The sequence below is a fragment of the Colobus angolensis genome, unplaced genomic scaffold, assembly GCF_000951035.1.
Source record: "Colobus angolensis palliatus isolate OR3802 unplaced genomic scaffold, Cang.pa_1.0 Scaffold82, whole genome shotgun sequence".
Taxonomy (NCBI): Eukaryota; Metazoa; Chordata; class Mammalia; order Primates; family Cercopithecidae; genus Colobus; species Colobus angolensis.
In genome coordinates, this window is record NW_012122043.1 from 2,161,356 (window position 1) to 2,175,837 (window position 14,482).

Sequence of the window (14,482 nt, forward strand, 5' to 3'; positions counted from 1 at the left end):
TGGCTGGGGGGTGTGTCTGCAGCACCTGGGGACACTGTAGTCACTTTTCCAGAAAGGAGTTTTTGTTGTTGTTGTTGTTGTTGTTGTTGTGTTTTGTTTGTTTTAGGGAAGGAGCCTCTTTTTCATTGAAATAATTCTCCCTTTCCCCGTATTTCTGTATGGAAAGCTGATGAAGTCCTCAGGTGACAGCCCCAGAGCAGAGAGGTTCTTCTGGATGGTTCTTCATCAGGCACATTATCTTGATAGGAGAACACTCTGTTCTTTAGCTATTATGTCACTTTCTTTACTGTCAGATGTTACTTTTGGTATTGTCTTACTCTTTGTCTGTAAATAATGAGGGTTCCATTCCTGCAGAAGGCCCTTAGGCCATATGGGAGGGCATAGGGAGGGCAGGCAGAGCTTGGGACAGACAGTGAGGGTGGAAGTTGGTAGGGGCAACTGTGTCATTGATCTTCTTATCCAATTGCCATACCTTCTTAGTGAGTTATTTGTTGTGGCAAGATTCCACTGGTTAGAGGCGTGTGTAGGTTTTGTTGGGAACCGGCGGGTGAGTTGCAGCCTGCGCTGCGAACCCCGGTGTCAATGGACTGGGAAGAGCACGATCCTTATCTGTGGCAGTGGTGGCTGTGGGTTGTTATGGGTAAATGTGAAATAGTTGTATTAAATCAGAACTCCAGGCTATGCCTTCAACATGTAGATGAGTTGAAATCTAAATTTTTTTGCATTCCTCTAATTGTCTGAGTTGATACCAGCAAATTGCCTGGAGAACCCACTGAAATTCTGAGTAGATCCCCTTGCTTTCTTTCTTACTCGAGGTACTTGGCATTTTCTTTTAAGTAAATTTGGATTGTTTTGGAAGTGGTTTTATTCAGTGTGAGGATTTGGGGAAAACACATAAAACCATAAAGGTATCTCTCAGAGGCACTGGTGGTTAATCTGGGCACACCTCCTTCCGTCCTTGTATACATGTGAGTGCATGTGCCATTTCTCCCTCTTTGAGTGGGGGGCTCTGTGGATTTGCTTCCCTGGCATCATTGCTGTAACTGGTGCCTTGCTTGCTGCTCTTGTGTAGGCCAGAAAACCCACACTTAGTATTGGTTCCCCGTGTCTGCTTTTGTGCGTGACCAGGTCCTGTTGAGTCTGTTTCACAAGTGGCTTCACTTCTTCCTGTTGTCATCCAGGCTGCCATCATTCCCACCTGAACTTGTACGGCTGCTTCCCCTCCGGTCTCCTTGGGTTTAGTCTCTCCCCTCAGTCCTTCTCCAGTAAGGCAGAAGCAGCCGCGATCTCAGTACAGAACCCACGATCTCAGTCCTGTGCCTGAAGTCCTTCCTCTCCTGTGGGAGGTGTGTTAAAGTCTGCCACTCTTTGTAGATTTGTGCCTCCTTTCCGTTCTGTCAGATTTTGTTTCTTTTTTGTTTTAGGGCCATATTATTAGATACATACAAATTTAGAATTGCACTGTTAGTAGAGTCACCCTTTTCATTGTGATGTTTTCCTCTTTACCTTTAGTGGTGGTTCTTATTGTAAAGTTTATTCAATATTTATGTAGCGTCTGAAACTTTCTTTTGGTTAGTATATGCATGATGTAACTTTTTCCATGTCCTTTAATTTCAACCTTTCTGTGTCTTTATGTTCAATGTGGTTACCTTGTAATTTGCAGTTATTTAAAAAATTTTTATTAGTCTGAATATTTCAAATGTAAATATTTATCTATTCACATTTAATGCAATTACTGTTTGTAAGTAGCTTATCTTACTGTTTTATATTTTTTCTACCTGTTCTATGTATTTTTTTCTTTTTTGATTAAGTTTTTTTCTTTATTCCATTAACCCCCACCTATTTCCCTACTAGTTATCATTTTAATAGCTTTTTGTGACTAACCTGATAATTAAAATATTTATCTTTGGCTTAATGATGTTGAAGATCAATTAGCTTTCCAGTTCCAGAGCAGAATTACCCACTCTTATGTTCTGCATGATCTCAGTCATCTTAATTCTCCATACATGTTAGCCCCACAGACGTTGTGACTGTTCTGAGCTGCGCTCGGCAGCTCTGCCTGTGCATTTGCCCCATGGCCGCCCACCCCTTCCCTGGGCGCTGCGCCTGTATGTAGCATCCTTGGTCTTCTGCCTGAAGAATTTTTTGCTAATAATAAATTCTCACACTTACTATTTAAAATGCTCTTTATTTGATCATCATTTTTACCTATTTTATTTTTTTTTTAAGTTTGGAATGTTCCAAACTTAAAAAAAAAAAGAAAAGGAAAAATAACTTTTCCTGAATCATTTAATGTAAATTATTAACATGATGCTCTGTTATCTTCAAACACCCGAATGTGGTGGTTCACAGAGGGTGGTGTCTGCATCAGGATCGTTTGAGCTGCTGTTGGGAATGCAAGTTCTCAGGCTTCAGTCCAGGCCTCCTGGATTAGACCCACAGGAGATGGGGCCCAGAAATGTGTTTGAGCGAGTCCTCCTGTCAATATATAGTGCCCGGTTTGAGAATCATGGCTTGAATATGTAATTCTCGCAAACAAGGATGTTCTCCTTCCACAACCCCAGTACAGCTGTCAGTCAGGAAATGAGCGTCACGCGCTACTGCTGTCCGATCCACAGGCCCTCTTCATGAGCAGTCATTTATCCTAGCCGTGTTCTTCTGAGCAAAAATAGCCAATCCAGGGTGATGGCTTGCATTGAATGGTTTCCTCTGCTAGTCTCTGTGAATCTGGTTCAGTTCCTCAGGCTTTTCTTGGCATTCAAGACCTTGACATTTTTGGAGACTACAGAACGGTTACCTTGCTGAATATCCCTCAATTTGGTTTTGAGGGATATTTGGCATACGGTTCCCATTTGTCCCACCACTGTTTTTGTTACCTTTATTACTTGTTAAGGTGGTGTCTTCGCTATAAAGTTGTCTTTTACTCTTATTTAGTATTTTGAGGGGAAGTACTTTGAGAATATGTAAATGTCCTCTTCCTTATCAAACTTTCACTCAGTAGTTTTAGCATCCATTGATTTTTCTTGGCTAAATTATTACTATGATGATTGTCACATTATAATTTTCTGTTTCTGTCGTTCTTTCTATATGACCAGGTAGTGTCCTGCTAGAAGCAAATATTTTCCCTTCTCCCCATTTATTTATTCATTGATCTCCATATATCACTATGGACTCCCAGATTCCTGTTTATTCAGATACATCTATACTTGTTTCTGTCTTTCTCTCTATTTGTTGAAAACCATGAATACACACTAGTGTCTCTAGTTCCAGTGCAATACAACAAGGTTCATTTTAGTGCTCTCCTCATCCATATCCTTCTCAGATGATGAGAAAACCAGCCCCTGTGATCTCAGTGTATTTACCTGCCGGAATTCCACAGGGTGTAACTTAGTCTCCTGTCTCTGCTACCATGGTGTCCCTAATCCCTGCCACCCAGGCAGGTGCAGGTATTCTCCAGTTCTGCAGAACAGCTTTCCATTTGAACTTGAAGGAAGAAAGGCTGTCTTCATTCCTGCAGGGTGGTTTCATTGGGTGTTGAGTTTTAAATTGCCAATATTTTCTTTCAGTGCTTCAAACTTTGCTATTTTATACTTCTGGCTTTTGTGTTTCTAATGATAGTTCCTCTTCGGAAGATATTTCGTATTTCTTTGACAAGTTTTTTCTCCTTCTTTTTTAAAGAGATTTTTCTGGCTTGGTTTTATGCATTTATACTTTCTGGGGTGTGTGTTGTATAAGTAGGTGTGCATGTGCATCTGTGCTCGCTTGGCCTGAGGTTCACATGCGTTTATACTCTCTGGGGTGTGTGTTGTGTGAGTAGGTGTGCCTGTGCGTCTGTGCTCACTTGGCCTGAGGTTCGTATCTATAACTCTTTGAGCCTTTGGCTGGTGTTCGTTGTCTGTATCACTTTCTTTTTTTTTTGAGACAGAATCTCACTCTGTCACCCAGGCTGGAGTGCAGTAGTGCGATCTCAGCTCATTGCAACCTCTGCCTTCCACGTTCAAGCGATTCTGCTGCCTCAGCCTCCTGACTACAGGCATGCGCCACCATGTCCAGCTAATTTTTTGTGTTTTTAGTAGAGACAAGTTTTCACCATGTTGGCCAGGCTAGTCTCAAACTCCTGACCTCCGGTGATCTGCCCGCCTCAGCCTCCCAAAGTGTGTCTGTATCGCTCTTGCCGCATTTTCTGTCTGCCTTTGCCTCCCACAGTGTGTCTGTATTACTCTTGCCATATTTTCTCTCTGCTCTTTCTGCTTCCAGTCGGTCATATGTTGGTCCTTTTCACCATGCACCATGTTCTCCATGCATCTGCTGCTTTCTGTATTTCTCATCCTGTTTTTTGTTTTTGTTTTTGTTTTTTGTTTTTTGTTTTGAGTGTGCATCAGCCTAGATGTGTTCTTTTAAATTGCCTTTCAAGTTACTAATCATCCTTTCAGCTCTTCCTAATCTGTTGTTAGACCTGTATTTCTTATATTTGAGTTTTAAATTTTCGTCCTGGTTTGTTTTTGATTCTAGAATTTTCATTCTTTTGTAATTTCAAGTTTGCTGCTGAAATTATTTTGTCATCTAATTTCTTAAACATATTCGTCACAAAGTGACACAGAATTATCTGATAATTGCAGTATCTGTGTCTCTTGTAGGTCTGTGTGAGTGGTCTGGCCCCTCCCGTTTGGTTTGGGCTTGTTTAATCTTGTTGTTTGGTGGCCCCTTCATCGGTGTTTTGTGGTTTTCCAGTGGCAGTCATTTTTTGTGGAGACTTTGCCTGGAGTTGTCTCCCTCTGGAGAGGATGTGCTTTGCCATCTTCTGGCAGGCATGGAAGTCAGGGCAGGTCCCCTGAGAGCATTCAGGAAGCAAGCTGATGACACTGAGCTTCCGTTTTGTGGGGCCTGAGTGTTTCCAGCTTGCCCTTACTGAGAGGCCATTTTTGCCGGAGTCCTTTCTTTTTGGTGGGTCCTGAACTGCATGTTTGGCCCCACCGTGCACTCCTGCTGCTGAAAGCTCTGCCGGGCTTCTTAGCCCCTCAGCTCTGCTGGTGGGACTGGGGAGCACCTCAGGGAGGGGAATGATGCCGCCTGTACAGCCCAGCTGTTTTTGTTTCTTCTCTGGACGTTGGCATCCAGGACCCTCCCTGCCCTGTTGCCTTTGCAGCCTGATGTTGCCTTTGTAGAGTCCTTTTCTACATTGTCCCCTGTTTGGTTGTTCAGGAGGGGAGGGTTGGTCTGCATGACTAGTCCACCAGCTAGATGTGTTAGCTGTTTTAACCAGGTACATGGAGAGTTCACCTAGCAGTTTTTCATCACTGTATTTTATGTGGTTTTGTCTGCTTTTCAGTTTGTGAGCATTAAAGAGAATCTAAGAGAATCTATGATACTGGACTTGTGTTTTGAATTAAATGTTTAGAAATGTTAAAATTTTGAATCGTATTTACATGACTGGGGAAATCCGATTTTTAAATTTCTAAGCATTTAAAAAAATAAACGAATGTTTAGAACAGTTTTAGATTTACAGAAAAACCGTGAAGGTAATAGTGAGCTCTCATACCTCACATCCAGTTTCCGTTTTATTAACTTCTTCTGTTAGTGTGGTGCATTTGTTATAATTAATGAATTAATAATACTTCCTGGGTTTTTTTTTGTTTGTGTTTTGTTTTTTTTTTTGGAAACCGAGGCTCACTCTGTTGTCCAGGCTGGAGTGCAGTGGCATGATCTCGACTCACTGCAACCTCCACCTCCCGGGTTTAAACAATTCTCGTGCCTCAGCCTCCCAAGTAGCTGGTATTATAGGCGCCTGCTACCGTGCCCAGCTAATTTTTGTATTTTTAGTAGAGATGGGGTTGCACCATCATGACCAGGCTGGTCTCAAACTCCTGACCTCAGGTGATTTGTCCACCTCGGCCTCCCAGAGTGTTGGGATTACAGGCGTGAGCCATCACGTTCGGCCCTTATTGTTAACGAAAGCCCACACTTTGAATCATTCAGATTACCTTAGTTTTTGCCTAATATGCTTTTTCTGTTCCAATGTCCCATCTAGAATATGACACGACATTAGATCCTCATGTCTCCTTAGGAACCTCTTGGCTGTAACATTTTCTCAGACTTTGTTTTTAATAAGGAGTGCTGGTGAGGTATTTTGTAGACTCTCCCTCAATTGAGGGTTGCCTGATGGTTTTCTAGCGATTAGACTGGGCTGTGTGTTTTGGGGAGGAATCCGCAGAGATGAAGCATCAGGAGCACTTGCTGTCAGTGCGACCTGGCACTCTGGCCCTGACCGTGGGCTCCTGTCTGAGATCGTGCTTGCTGGGTCTCCACTGGAAGCTGCTCTTCCTCTTTCCAGAAAGCCTCATGCACACCACAACCTTTATGTTCCTCTGTTGAGTAAGAATTGCCTGACTGTTTAGAGGGTTTTGTTTAAGGAAATTCAGTTGCTTGATATTATAAAATGATCAGTTGAATTTAAATAGTAATAAATAATGACCATTTCTGTAAATTCATAAAATTCCTTTTGTCCATCAGAGACATCAGCAACAGTTCTCATTGCATTTCCTTCTGGAAACAGCATTGTGGGGATGCCTGGAGGTGAATGAACAAAGCTCCTCTGGGTTTCACGTGCAGCTGTTTCAGATCTGGGAAGGTTTGTGGCTTCTCACAGAAGGCTCTCTGCATGGGTTGCAGAGCTGCTTTCTAGATTGGCTTCTCTGGGTACTAGGTAAAGCTCCCTTCCTTCTGGTGGTCCCCTCCCTCCTGAGCCTGTGTTCAGGGGGCCCCTCAGGGAGCTTCATTCTGACCTAAGTGACTTCGGTAGAGACTTTAGCAGACAAGGAATTGAATACCGAAATGTCTTGTGTGAAGCCTTCTGTAACTGTGTCTCCTTGCACACACCCCTGAGAGAGTGCAGGCCTTCCCCAGGAGCAGGAAGAGATGAAGAGTTTTTCTTTCTAACAAAAGGCCCCACCCTGGCGAGAGTGGCTTCCTTTTATCTGGCCATCCGATGGACAGCTTGTGCTAGCAGCGATTTCCGTCAGATGCTGAGGGGAAAAAACAACTGTTGCACAAAAAACACATTAAAAATCAAACCCTAACTCTAAAACCCATTTTCTCCAACTCTTTTCCTTCCTTTGGAAACAAATACTCATGATGTAATAGGAAGGCAAATGTTCATGAAAATGGAGTTTCTTTTGAATCATTTGTGTTTCAGGTTGCCTTCATCTCATTCCTGTCTAGTTCAGCTGAAGACAACAGGCATAGCTAGAAAAATGGAAAGTGTGTAGGAAGAGAGAGGGCCCGGAGACAGTAATGTGTGCAGGTGGAGGTGTGTCTCATCTCATCAGAACAGACGGAGAACATGCCAGAGCCAGGAGCCATCAGTCTCTGACACCTCAACTCACAGAGGCCACTAGGCAAGGACAATTGAAATTGTTTTTAGTTGGGTCGCAGTTAGAGGTTCTGAGGTTTAGCAAGAATTATTGTGAAGTTTGAATTGCTAACAAAATTAAATGCTGTTTTCTATAATTACATGTTAGAAGAAGAAACTGTAACTACAATCAAGATAAGAATCGAGTTTTTTAGAAAAGAGTTCAGGTTTTGCTTTTATGAAAATTGCAAAAGACAAGTAACTAAAGGAAAGTAAAGTCAGCCTTTGTCAGAGACGAGGTGAACAGAATTGTCTCTTCCTAACCTTGCAGCTGGGGATCCCCTACCCGCGGTGCGCTGCGCAGAGTGAAAGAGAGGGTCCTGAAATGCTTCTCACTGGTCTTTGGAGGTGAGGAGACCTTGTTATTGGTCTTCAGGTACGTGCGTCAGGTCACTGGTTTGCTGCAGGGGAGCAAACAGTATGCAGGGAGGACATTCCACAGAGAACGTATGAATATTAGAGCAGAAGGTATTTGGCGGCCAGTTATTTCCTGGAGCAAGTGGATGCCTTTTCATGACAGTGGTTCCTAGAAGCTCATTACCCTGGTAGGCAGTTTCTCACTTTCTGGGAGACTTTTTTTTTTTAAATGTTAAAAATACGTGTTTTAGCCAAATTCTGCCACTAACATGAGAATTTCTATAATCCCAATTAATGTTACAAAAATAATAAAATTACTAAAACTGTGCCTTATACGTTCATGAGAAACTTAACATACACTTGCACCGTGCTTCTGTAAGTAGGTGGTCTGCGTACTGTAAGACACCTGGGACGCTGCATGCATATTTTGTGATGGGTATTGTCCTTGTTGGTGCTTGGAGGTTAGGAGTTACTAGGTTGCACTTCTGATTCTTGGGAAAGGAGTAATGCTTTGGCCTTTATTCTTTAGATTAAGTATTATAGTCTTCGTTTTTCTTCCAGGGTTTTCATGATTTTTCTGACTTTAGTGTTTTTGCAGTTTTGCAAGATGGGTCTGGATTTGAATTTTTCTTTATGTGCTATTTGCATCTTGTTGGTAGGGTCTTACTCCTTGCTGGTAATTCCCCCTCGCTTCTCTTTCTGTGGACACTTTAAACCTAGTTACTTTATGCTCTGTCTCTGGAGTGCTGCTCTGGACACTTTGATCTTCTTTGTTGTTTCTTCTTCTCACCCATGGTGACTTCTTTTCTTCTCTGTGTGGAGACTTTGGGTGCTGAGCTTCTGCCCTGTGGGGCTGCATCCGTGGGCATTTGGTGAGAGCGGGTCCCTTCTGAGCCAGGCTGCCAGATGAAGTACAGGATGCCAAGGTGAGCTTGAATTGAGAGCAGCTAGTGTTTTAGTATAAGTATATCCCAAGGATGTTAACCGGCTATCCTATATGATTTCCCAGTCCTGGCAGCCCTACTCTTGAAAGGACCCTTTGCTGCTGCCAGGCCTCAGATTCCCGAGGAGCAGGGAGGGATCGATGGCACCTTTGTTGCTTGTGGTATTCCAGGCCCTGGAAGTAATGTGAATTTCAACCCTCAAACCTGTGTGGGGACAGGCTGTGATTACGAATTCCCAATGGAGGGTGGTTTCACCACTGGGTGCCAGCTGGGGTCTCCTTGCTGGCAGGGGTCCTTCTCCTCGCACTGAGGGCGTGGCCCTTCAGGAGTCCCCGCACTGGCTCTCAGCAGCTCTTCTTCTGGCTCTCAGGCCGTGTCTTCTGGCTCTCAGCAGCTCTTAGGCGTCCCCAGGGCACTGCGGCTTCAGCTCACCACTCTGGCTTTTCCACTTGCTGTTCGTTCTTAGCCCCTTGTGATTTCTTGCGGAGCTCAGCAATACATGTAGAAGCATTTCCAGAGGTTTTTATATCAAGAGGTTTTTCAGCATATTAGGGCTGCTGTTTTGCTAGAAATGGAAGCCTCCCCTATTTTTCTTTATATTTGGAAAGCCTGTTTTGGTGCTGGTTCTTTCTGTAGCCATTCTGTGGAGGGCCTGTCTGAATTAGAAAGTCTACATTTTATATACTCAGTAGGTATTTACCCAGTGAACAATCCCCCAGAATGCAGAATTGATTACATCCCCCAACCCGAAGGCACAGAAGGGAAACCTGGCTGATCAAAGAATTCTTGTACCTGCTGCCGAGCCTGACATTTCAGACCCCCTGCCCGACAGTGTCATCTCAGTGTCCTACCACTTCTGCACTTAGCCCTGAGCAGATCCTTATCGTGCCAGGCACTGTTGCAAGCATTGGGGCCACACCTGAGAGTGAAGCCAAACCCTGTCCTCGTGGAGCTCAACTCCTAGTGGGCAGGGAGAGCAGATGATAGACGGACAGGTAACAGGGCTCCAGGGTCTTGGAGAAAGCACAGCCGAGGAGGCTGCCCTGGAGAGAGGTCTCAGGCACCTGACACAGGGGACTGAGGGATGTAGGGGTGTAGGGGAGCAGGCGCTGCAGGGGAGTGAGGGATGTGGGGGTGTAGGAGCAGGCACCCCCTGGAAGGCAGGAGCAGGTGGACACGTTCTGGAACTAGAGAAGAGCCCGTCGTAGTGAGGTGTGATGCGGGTGGGGTGAGCTTGAGCAGGGAGTGAGGTGAAAAGGCGGCAGGTCAAGGTCAGCCGGGGTCTGCAGCTACCGCGGGGACCTCAGTTCAGCTGTACTCCTGGTGAGGTGCTGGCATTGGCGTGCTGGAGAGTGGCATCATCTGGGTTTCAGGTTCAAAGGGTTGCTCTGCTTGCCACATTGAGTTTCAACTGTGGGGGCAAAGGCAGAGGGCCAAGGCGGTCAGGGAGGATCCTGGTGGTGCAGGTGAGAGTGCTGGCGCCATGGGCGGGGGCCCTGAGTGTAGGCATCATCTCTTTTCCCGAGAGCCCCAACTTACCAGAGGCATTGTTGCTCCTCCTTGTTCAGCCAAGTTGCTTCTTTGCTTTTTAGGTTTTCAGAATTAAGCAGACTATTGCTGAAGGATTCCAACAGAGGGAGTCAGGGAAGAGGTGCAGGGTGGGGAGCGGCTGCTGAGGGCCTGGTGGTGGTCTTTCCTCACCGGGCGGTGGAGCCCTGGGCCTCTGCTGTGTTGCCTCTCCTGCAGAGCTGTGTGTATGACTGGAGGAAAGGGGTGGAGCGAGTTCAGCCAGCACTGGGATCTTGCTATAAAGCACATTAGAGACAGGTAGTGGCAGCTGGGTGGGGTGGGGCTGTGGGGTGGGGTTCTAAGATAGGAATTTGCCATTTGTAACAATAAGACTTTGGTATAAAGGCTTTAGTTTGGGAATCCCAGGCATACTTCCTCATGGATCTTTTCCTGACCCTTATGTTTAATTTACTGATGGATGGATGAGCCCAGAAAGGGTTACTCAGGAGAGCACTTCTCAGGGAGTGGTGTGACGCTGGGGAAGCTCACCCCACCCTGTGTCTGAGCAGATTTCTGAAATCTGTTTGGAGCTTATACATTGAAACAAAGCCGTTATTCTAACTTTCATATGAAAAGAGTTCCATGTCTTTTAAGACACTTTTTATTAGAGCTCAAATTCTTTTATAAGCAGAAACTCCTTTTTCAGGTTTCTAAAAAGCATACAAACAGTGGGAAGACAGAATTCTTCCCCACGTCACCTACAGGTGGTTCGCCCACACCTGTTTCAATAGACCTTATTTTAGCGACTCACCTTTATCAAATGGTTCCAAAGTGTTTCAGCCTAGTTTTAACAGAACAGCAGCTCTTCCTTTTCAGACTCATAGTTTTCATAACGTTTAATTAAATTTTGTAACTGCAGGGACAAGTACAAGTGGCATCGCCGCTGGGAAACAGACCGCTGGCTCATACCGCTTGGTGGGAGGGATAGAAGTGCCAGTGGCCCAGCGGGAGCAGATCCTGCCACTTGGTGTGCTGTGTAAGCTGGCCTGTGAGTGGTCCAGTCGGGGTTGGTCAGGGGAGCTTTCTACTGAAAGGAGGAGGAGCTGGTGAAGAGGACCAAGCTTGCCAGAGTGTTAGGAGGCAGGCCAGACTGCATGGGCCCTGGGTACCAGCAGAGGAGCCTGTAGAAGGGCCTCGGTGTCTTTCAGAGGCTGCAGGAAGGTCAGGGGTGGTGAAGGCTGACCACGCCCAGGATACTGCATTGATGACCAGGTCATAGGTGAACCTTGAGAGAAGTGTCAGGAGACTGGTGGGAATTAGAGATTCCATCTTCTGTAGCTTGTTATTTTGTCTTGTTTTTAAGGGCTAAGGCATTCTCTGTGTTTATAGACAAAAGGGTAAGTGCTTGTGGAAAGAGAGAAAAAACGCAGGAGAGGAATGGGACCGTTGATGGAGCGGGGATCCCAGAGGCGGGGGTGCCTCTCAGCTCATCAGAGATCCCAGTTCACCAAGCAGGCATGGCCAGGCCAGATCACTGCTTGTTTCATAGGACCCCAGCCTAGCTGAGGGGAGGCTGGAGGGATGGGTGAGGGCTCGTTCCTCCCACGGGGAGACACTCTCTGTTGGACTGGCCATGTGTGGAGTGGAGGCACAGGACCTACATCCATGGTGCTGTGAGGGTAGGTGAGAAAGCCAGCTGACCCATGCTGGGTGGTTGACCAGGCCCAGTGACCACGCTGGCCATTGTCATTGAAGCATCTCATTCCTTGATTAAAATCCACTGGTGCTCTTCACATCACAGGGCCAGTTCCAGACAGTAGATTACAGCCATTTGATGTGTCACATTTACGTTCTCCAAGCGTGAAAGCAGCAGTTTGTGTGCTTAACATAATAAATATGCATGGTTGCGCTTCCTGGATGTGATGGCTCATGAGTCTCTCTGGAACAGACTGATCTTGGAGATGTCTTGACTGGCCTGTAAGAGGCATGCTCGTCCAGCTGTGGAGCACACAGGGGGTCAGATCTGCACACAGTGGTTCTGGTTCCTGTGAATCCTCTCACCTGCATGAAGGGCCGGCTGCCTTTTCTAGGTGTCTGGGAAGCCTGTTGTTTCCCATCAGCTGCACCCTTGAATGGGGCCTCCAGAAACAGGAGCAGCGCCAGGGGCGAGTCAGGGGGCCTAGCACGCCACACTCAGGGACAGTGGCGGGACACTGGCAGGAACAGTGGCAGCTTGTGGCGCTCCAGATCCCAGGTTCCTGTGCCCGCCCACCTGTACCTGCCAATGGATGGGTGACTTTGAACTAAGCAAGAAGACGGCAGTTGGGGTCCAGTGACATTCGTTAGTTAGGAAGAAGCTCCAGCTACCCATTCTAGACTTCCTGTCTCTCTCATCTGTCTTTCCTTATCCCTGAACCTGGCTTCCAGTCTGAGTTTAGGGAGATCTCCTCGGCGGGGAAGATTTCCCAGCTCTTCCTGTGGCTGGATGGAGTCAAAGGCACCAAGACCTGAGTCTAGGAAGGGATCAGCCAACTCATTTTTCTTCCTGGGGTTCTGTAATTTTTGCTTTGTTTGCCCTCGTGTAATTATAAGAGGTGCACAGCTGCTGCTGTTGATGCAATTGTCTAAATCAGTGGTGCCCCAGAAGTTGCTAGTGTTCTGGGAGCTGCTCTTACTGAGGGAATCATGTCTTTTTACTGGAACTCCTTTCTAGGGCCACTCTGAGCTCTCACAGCCTCTGCCGCAGCTTATAGTTTCTGGCTCCGCATGGTGGAGTCGCCTCGCTTTCTGCTGTGGCTCTTGCTTGTCACTCTGCAGTGCACTTGAGGCCATTCAGCCTGTTGGCGGGAGCTCCACCTTCCCCGTGCGTTCATCTGGCCCCCATTTCACTGCACTCGGTGCCAGACACTGCACCGGGGCTGGAGACACAGCCCGGTGTCCACACCCTGGAGACTCAGCAGAGACACGTGCGCAGAGGGTGCGATGGAATCGCAGAGGCTGTGGGAACCGTGAGAGGATAGGGATGTGCGGTAGGCTGCTGTGTCTGGGGTCTGAAGGCTCACATCTCACAGGATGGGTATGAGTTTGCCAAGTAGAAAAAAAAAGAGTCTTGTGGGAGGCAGTTGAGGGAGGAGGAGGATGGCTGTGAAGGCCGGAGGCTGCAGGGCATGGCCGGCAAGGGCCATGATGTGAGGGGAAAGGAGATAGTGGCCCTGGGGCGAGCATGATGTGAAGAGAAAGGAGACAGCGCAGGTGGGAGGGTGACGAGTGGGGCGAGATCGCACAGGGTCTTGGAGCGGACTGTGGAGCTTACTTTTCATCCTAAGCCACATGTGATTACAGCAGGCATGAGATGAACCCGAGGAGTTCAGTATAACCGAATTAGAGAGCCTTGCACATTGTTATATAACCAAGTCTTGAATTACAGTATAAAGAACTTCTTATCAGCATTGATGGGATAATTAAGAAAGGTTGTCAGAAGTGTTGGAATTTGAACCAGAATTTGAGATTCATAGATCCTGAGGATTTATGGGCTTTAGAGTAACTTCTTGACTATTAGAAACTCTTATCAGATAAATTTTAAGGGATTGGAAAACAGAGACCCAGAGAAGTTAGCTCAAGGTAAGACTACTAAATGGATGATGTGGAGTGATGGTTAAGATGACATTTTCCTGACTGGTGCCGTGGCTTTGGTTGGTAACAGCAAGAGATACAGAACCGACGGGCTGGGTTCCGGGAGGGTGGTTGGCAATAGAAAGTGTGGATGCTTGAGCCGGGAGGCTCTTAGGATTAATCTGGCAGCCATGGCCTGCAAGGTGGGGGGAGGCTGGTGGAAGGAAGGATTATGGGCTGGGGGATGGAGTGTCATGGGCTGAATAGGACCTGACAGGAAGGGGAAAGAGCAGAAAGACGGAGGCTGAAGAGGGCACCGCTTCTGCTGCTGATGACAGTGGTAACAATGCCAGGTCACCCCGAGCCCCTACTGTGTGCTGGGCATCATGCTGTTGCCACAAGAAGGCACTGTTATTCTTATTCCATTTGCAAATGAGCAGTTGGACACAGTGACTTTCTGAGGTCCTGCAGCTTCTGGGAGGGCAGGACTCACATTTGGGCAAGTGTGTCCAGGCGGCCGTGCTGCTTCCCATTCCGTTGTGCTGCTTGCAGGGCCCCTGGGGCGAGCACCATGCACAGACTAAGGCGTGGGGGTTGTATTAGGCTGTTCTCATGTTGCCGTAAAGAAATATCTGAGATTGGATAATTTACT

At 46.6% G+C, this 14,482-nt stretch overlaps 1 protein-coding gene across 2 annotated transcripts in view; it reads left to right on the forward strand.

Annotated features, from left to right (window-relative positions):
- NDUFA10 (NADH dehydrogenase (ubiquinone) 1 alpha subcomplex, 10, 42kDa) overlaps positions 1-14,482 on the forward strand; it is a 64,589-nt gene that overhangs the window by 36,006 nt on the left and 14,101 nt on the right. The gene's annotated exons all lie outside the window — the stretch shown is intronic.